At 41.4% G+C, this 7,051-nt stretch overlaps 1 long non-coding RNA gene across 1 annotated transcript; it reads right to left on the bottom strand.

Annotated features, from left to right (window-relative positions):
• Positions 1 to 433: 433 nt before the first annotated feature.
• LOC116462561 (uncharacterized) lies at positions 434 to 1,293 on the bottom strand. Its single transcript, XR_004246384.2, has 2 exons — positions 1,244 to 1,293; positions 434 to 916 (listed from the first exon to the last, which is right to left on the bottom strand). It is a non-coding gene; the product is annotated as an uncharacterized LOC116462561 (long non-coding RNA).
• Between the last annotated feature and the right edge of the window lie 5,758 nt (positions 1,294 to 7,051).

Genomic DNA, 7,051 nt, shown 5'->3' with positions numbered 1-7,051 from the left:
GGCTTTAACCTCTGCCCCCTCCTGCCCTCCAGCTCTGGCAGACCCCGGCAAGCCAAGAACCTTCTCCAAAAGGGAGGGGAGGGGGGTGCGGGTTGGGGGAGGGCCTCTGCCGGGCGCCATCATCTCTCCTCCACCACACAGCTGACAGACACTTGAGAACTTTCCTTCCCAAGCCCGTATCCTGCTGGTTCAGGGCAAAGTGTTCAGCTTTCCCACCAGGATCAGTGAGGAAATGGCCTGGTTTGGACTCAGACTGATTTGTTTTCTCAACAAGGCCTCTGCTCAGTTCAGGGAGCCCCAGTGATGCCCATTTTTCCAGGGTGCCTCTCCCACCCGCCTCCCTCTCCCCGCTCTGAGAACACATCACCTAGTGTCTGTAAGGCTTCTGCTTCTTGTTTGACATCCCTTATTTACAAAGCAAACAGAATGTTCCTTTTAACACACATCATGCTAAGTTTATTAATGCAGAAAACAATCCCAGGGGGCCGACCCAGGGGACCCTTGAAACCTGCCAGCACAAACTCTTCAAACGCTCAGCCCGTCAGATCCTCCAGGACAATATTTCACACAATGGAGTAAAAATAATATTTTTCTTTGGACCTTTCCAGCCGCTTTTGTGGCGAGCAGACAGAAATTATTTTCTTACTCTGCTCCCAGAGCAGAAATCTGGACGAAGCTGCGTTTATTTGTTTAACACAATGATTTCATCCTAAATGTCTCGACAGCAAATAGTTGGTGGTTTAATAAAGGGCCTTTGAAAGGAGGCTGGAGCTGGGGAAATGTGAGGCATGCGGCTGGCAGGGGCCGAGCAGATTGTGGGCTGCTGAGACTGGGTGCCTCCTCCGCCTGCCTGGGAGCCCCGGGGGTCGTGGCATGTTATTGCTCCCTGATCAGAACAATTTGTGCCGCTTCCATCCTGGAAAAGGAAGGAGACTGACCTTTTAGTCATGAATCCCAGACCTTCCCCAAGACCAGCCCTGCCAAATACAGACAGACATAACCCAAAAGCAGATACTTGAACCTGCGTGAAGAAAATAGGCCTTTTGTACTTATGTCTGCCTTCCCATGATTAAAAATTATGTCCTGTGTCAGCCAAATGTTGGCTGCTGTTCTGGTGCCAGCCCGGAGTTCTGCAGCCAGGGCAGTGATTAGGAGAAGGGAGAGGGATCAGAGCCAGCTCAGGCCGGATTCCCCAGTGAGCAGAACCTACCCAACCAGGGCCAAAGCCCCCAAGCTTTCCAACCTGCAGTTAGAGGTGTCAACAAAAACTCAAAAAACTCATTTGCATTTCACTTCTTTTCCTTGGGAAGAATTGTAAGGGGCAGTGAAATGGAACAAGCAGAACACAGAAGAAAAGAACCAAGAGAAGGTCATGAGTGGCATAACCATTGCCCAGGCGGCCCGATTGCAGCGCCATCATTTTACAGCACAGGAGGGAGGCCCAGAGAGGGTCAGTGATATGTCTGAGAGCACAGAGCTATTAGAAGAAGAGCCATTGCTGGAACCAGGCATCTAACCTCCAGGGTTGAAGGGGAAAGGGCCTAACCTAGCCTTACAGCTGACAAAACAAAAAAGCTGAATTATGGGTCTCATTTTTTCCAACTGGGACTTGGTTCAAGGTGATTGGATGCGATTCAGTTCTTGGTGATTTTGGTTCTTGGAATAATTGATTCAGATCTAAATCAGTTCCTGACTAGAACAGTGAAGAATAGAATATGTTTACACACACACACACAGAATTATATTTCCAATTATTCACTTATTCATTGAAGAGTGTATAAAAATGCATATATATTTAAAAGACAATTAAAAGGACTTATAATAATATATTACTGGTAACTTATTCATATATCTCTGCTCAGTCTTTTCTCATTGCTTCTGTATGTTTTTATTATATATATATATTTACAAAATTAAGATCTCAACTGCTTTATTTTTAAAATTACGTAATTTGTGCTTAATCATTTTCCATATCAACAGACTTTCTGAAGCGTGACCTTTGAAATGCTACTTGGTATTTCATCATATGATGTGACTGTCATAATTCTTTTCCCCATTACTCTAAAGCTGGTCATAGGACAGAATGTCTTTGAGTAGGTCTTGAAGAACAGTCCCTGAAAGACTGATGGGCTGTGTGGGAGGTGGCCTTCAAATTCTTGCGGCAATTTAAATCTCTTTCCTCCACCTCTGAGTGGCTTCAGATTGCTTTCAAATGTAGCTGCCTGCCTCACTCCCAGCTCTCTTTTATCTTTTTCATTTCTTCTTTTTTCTACTTTTTTCCTAGATCCAAAACAGAAAGATTCCTTACATTTGCACATTTTATAACCTCAAAGAGTTTTTATAGAAATGCACTCATTTAATCTTCATAAAAACCCTACAACATGGGCAAGGCAGAATGATCCCAATTTTATATGAAGGAAAAATGAAGCAGGCAAAAAATAAAGGAAAAAAGAATTATCTCAATTTTATATTCAATGAATGTATTTTGAGTGCCAACTATTTGCACTTTGGTAGTCACTAAAGGAAGGGCATAAGTAAGTCCATCCTTATCTCAAGGAATTTTCAGTCTAGTGGGGGCACTTTTAAGGAATTCAGTAGATGACGGCTGTTATTATTTTTGGCAGAAATGACTCACCTTCTGTCAGGTGGTTAGTAAGTGGCTCAGGAAAATGAACCAGCACATCCTCTGCTTTCTGTACTCTACTCCCTACACCATGTGACTGTTAGTCAAGGGTAGGTCCAGATTAGGGGGGATGGTCAGGGTAGGTGGATGATGGGGAACCTTTAGAATTCCCTCTTCTCCTTCATCTCAAGTTCCAGTGAAAAGACTTCACACTTGAGACACTAAATTCTCCTGAGAGGAGCCAGTCCATGGATTGATGCTTTCTTTGTGCTGGAGGTAGAGATGATAGTATTTATCTTTTGATGAACAAATGGTTGTTTGGGATTTAGCTACTTCTACATCTGTGAAAGGATAAAAAAGGAGAAAGGAAATAAAAATTATTAATCATCTCCCATGTACCAGTCTCTGTAGTAGGTGCTTTACATGCATTTCATTTAAATTGGAACTCACAAGAAGCCTGTATTGTTCATCATTGTATTACTTTGGACCTAGTGCAATGTTTTCCACATAATAAGCATTGAATAAATGCTGAACTAATGAATGAATTCTCATTTTACAGATAAGAAAATTGAGGTCTGAGAACTTAGGCAACCAGTACCAGGTTACATAACTAGTAAGTAATGGAATTAGGATTCAAACCCAGTCTGCCTGGCTCTAGAATTGTGCTTTCCCACTAATGTACCCTTGGAAAACTGTGTACATGCTTCAGGCTTTGGATGGACTGTTCAGTTATTATGGATGTGGTGAAAATCCAATTCATCGTGCACAGACTAACTTTGGGTCCATTGTTTCCTCTTTCTACAGTCCTAGCATTTTGCTATGAAGACAGCATTTACTGTTGTGTTTTTGCTGGTTGGCTGTCCTCCTCTAAGCACTGGACACATCTTCCTTATATCATCACTTGCACTGGGACTCTGGATCCGTTAGAGTGGAGAATATGTTGTTTTCAGCACTGCAAGAGATATTTTTACATTCTTTTCAGAAATGTGAAGAACTCTGGGCCAAGCACAGTGGCTCACACCTGTAATCCCAGCACTTTGGGAGGCTGAGGCGGGCAGATCACTTGAGGTCAGGAGTTTGAGGCCAGCCTGGCCAACATGATGAAATTCGTCTCTACTAAAAATGCAAAAATTAGCTGGGCGTAGTGGCATGCACCTGTAGTCCAGCTACTCAGGTGGCTGAGGCAGGAGAATCACTTGAACCTGGGAGGCGGAGGTTGCAGTGAGCTGAGATCACACCATTGCACTCCAGCTGGGCCACAGAGAGAGACTCTATTTAAAAATAAACAAAAAAAAAAGAAAAAAGAAAAAGAAAAAAAGAAATGTGAAGAACTCTGATCTCCCTCTTTAGAAGCTAAGGCAAAGAATAAAGTTAGGTTTTGCAGATGTTCCCTCAAGATGTGCTTCAATTGCATTACTAGAGACCTATTATGCAGGGAGAAGAGGGCAGCTAAAGGAGCTGCCTCTTTAAATCTTAGAGTGTCAGTGTTCTCATTTGGCTTGACTTCTTAGTCCTTGCCAGGGACTAAGATCTTGAAGGAAAATCTCTTGCTAGCAAGACTACCTGCTTAGTGCATATATCTTTAAGCCCACTGTATAGACCATTGCATACATGCCTAAGGGGAATTTAGAATCCAGGTGCTTATGTTTCATGCATTTCCCAGATCTAACATTATATAAGATTTGCAAAACACAGTTTTATGAAATAAAATCAGAGCCAACTACTCTGAGGCCAAACACCATTTAACGTTATTCTTTCTGAATAGTGAGATTTTTGCCGATAATAAACACATCGACATAAGAAAACAAAGATCTCTGACGGGTTATAGGCACTCTCTGGGAATATCTAGTTGATACTGAAAGGCCATGTCAGGACTGTGTGAGAAAGAAAACTGAAGAGTGTCAAGGAGAGTTGCTTTCATCTCTGGCAGAGAACACTTTGAGTTGCTTTTTTATTCCCTTACCCCTACCCTGCCCCAAGACTCACGCCCGTTGCTCAAGTACACAGTGTGCTTGGACCAAACCAACACCAGCAAAGTATTTTCTGGACTGCTCCAGTGTGATTTGTCTTCATCACCCAGGTGTGAGTCTCACCCAAGCTGTCTCTGGGTGTTTTTTGTAAAAGAGGGAGGGGTTTTCCAAAATAGAAGGTTTTGTTTTGCAATTTACAAAAAGTAACAGGATCCTTTCTGAAAAAGGATTCTGTTTTGAATCCCAGAACATAACCTAACACTCCCAATCATCACTTTCACTTTAGAAAACTTAGACTGTATCTTGCGGGCTCATTATCTGTCAATTTCTAGCCTGAACCAAATCTAAGCCATTCCGTGGGGAGATGCCCTAAGGAACATTTTTCTGCCCACATTTTGAGACTTGCAGTGTGTATTCCTGACATATAAATGATGTAATTGATTTGGGATACTGAGCAGATCATTCAGATGTAGTGCCTGGCTAGATTAACTTACCTTCTGGTTCAAAGCAACCAGGTGACAGAGTTCTCCTAAAACCTCAAAGTTCTGCTAAACATAATAAAGCCTTCTTTACTTATCATCAAATCACTTCAAGCTCAGGAATGACTTTTAATATCCTTTTTATGACATGTCATATCTATTACAGGTCAAAAGGAGTTCCCCAAACCAAACAATAACATTGAGTGAAAACTTATATAAAGTCTTTCTCTATTAGAAAAGTTAGTTTTGGCTCCTGAACATCAGCTTTTATGGGTTCTTATAAAGCCATGGCTATTTCTTAGCAGTAGGATTTTCCAAGCCTTGCAATGAAATTCTTAGTTATACTTGTATTTAAAATGTGGAATGAGTAACTTTGTCTTCCAGGAAGATGTAGTTGACATACTTTTCGCTATTCCTGCCACTAAATGCAACTAAAAACCCTGGACATTATATATGAAACTAGCAGAAGAAAACTCTAAAAGATGGAGAAACGTAGGCAGACCAGCTAGGGTCATGATGAGCTAAGGAATGACATGGAGGTGAGTTCCCTGGATTTTCTTTTTGCCTCATGTATGCTAGATTTGGAGCTAAGGAAGCTAGCAACCCAGAAATGCCTGTGGGTGCAGACATTAAAAGCCCCAAGGAGGCTTCCTGTCTCTAGCCAAAGGACAAGGAAAGGTACAGCTTGGCAAAACAGAAAACTTACATAATAACCATTCTATTCCAAGTAAATACCACGGAAAAACTGTGACCTTACCCTACATGCCAGCAAAGCCTAGACTCCCACCATCACAATGCTGTAATGAGGCAGCCTAAGCCTCTGCCATGATGGAGTCAGAGAAGGCCACATAAGGAACCAAGACTTTTATCTCCACCTCATTGATAATGAGATCCTCCCTATCCCTGTAATGTCAGTGGAAACCATATGAGGAGCCTAAGCTTTTACTGTCTCTCAGCAGTAACAAGGCAACCCTCCTCTTCCCCATTGGGATAGTGTCAGAGAAGCTCTAGTAGAGAGTTAGGATTTTCACAATTGCATAATGATAACAAGGCCACCTTCATCTCAATATCAGTGGAAACCACACAGGGACCCAGAATCCCCATCCCACCCAACAGAAACAAAGTCCCCTTGTCCCCACCCAGATATTGACTGAGGACAAGAGAGGAACCTGGACTTCTACCTCTACCTATTAGTAACAAGGTGACACCCCACATCCTTTTCCTTCTGGAGTGGTATAAAAATAAAAGCCAGCCAAAACAGAAGGTTAAAATAAGACCCCCAGAGTCTCATAATTCAGTACAAAAATGAGGTTTCAATTGAAAATCATTTGTCACACAAGAACCAGAAAGGTAGGCAAAGAGAGAGACAAAGAAAGAAAAGCAATAGATGGTAACACTGAGATGACAAAGATGCTAAATTAATCTGACAATAATTTTAAAGTATTCATGATAAAAATGCTTCAATAAGCAACTAATAAAACCCTTGGAATAAATTTAAAAAAGAAAATAAAAAGACCCAGCAAAGAAATAGAAAGTTTCAGCAAAGAAATGGAAGATCTAAAGAAAACCAAATGGGAATTTTAGAATGGAAAAAATACAATGACCAAAATAAAAGGCTCAGTTCATAGGCTCATCAACAGAATAGAGGACAGAGGAAAAAATCAGTGAACTGGAAAATAGAAAAATAGAGGTTGCTGACTCTGAACAATAGAGATAAAATAGACTGAAAAAAGAAAGAATACAGTCTCAGAGACTTGTGGGACCATAACAAAGAATCTAACATTCATGTCATCAGAGTGCCAGAAGGAGAGGAATAAAAAGGGCTGAAAAAGTACTTGAAGAAATAACAGCTGAAAACTTCCCGAATTTGACAGGAGAAATAAGTTTACAGGTTCAAGAAGCTGAGCAAACCTGAAAAGGGAAAACCCACAGAAATCCATGCTAAGACACATAATAATTAAACTTCTGAAAACTGAAGA

Source organism: Hylobates moloch, unplaced genomic scaffold (genome assembly GCF_009828535.3).
Source record: "Hylobates moloch isolate HMO894 unplaced genomic scaffold, HMol_V3 SCAFFOLD_23, whole genome shotgun sequence".
NCBI classification, from domain to species: Eukaryota; Metazoa; Chordata; class Mammalia; order Primates; family Hylobatidae; genus Hylobates; species Hylobates moloch.
This window is presented reverse-complemented; position numbering and strand designations above follow the sequence as displayed.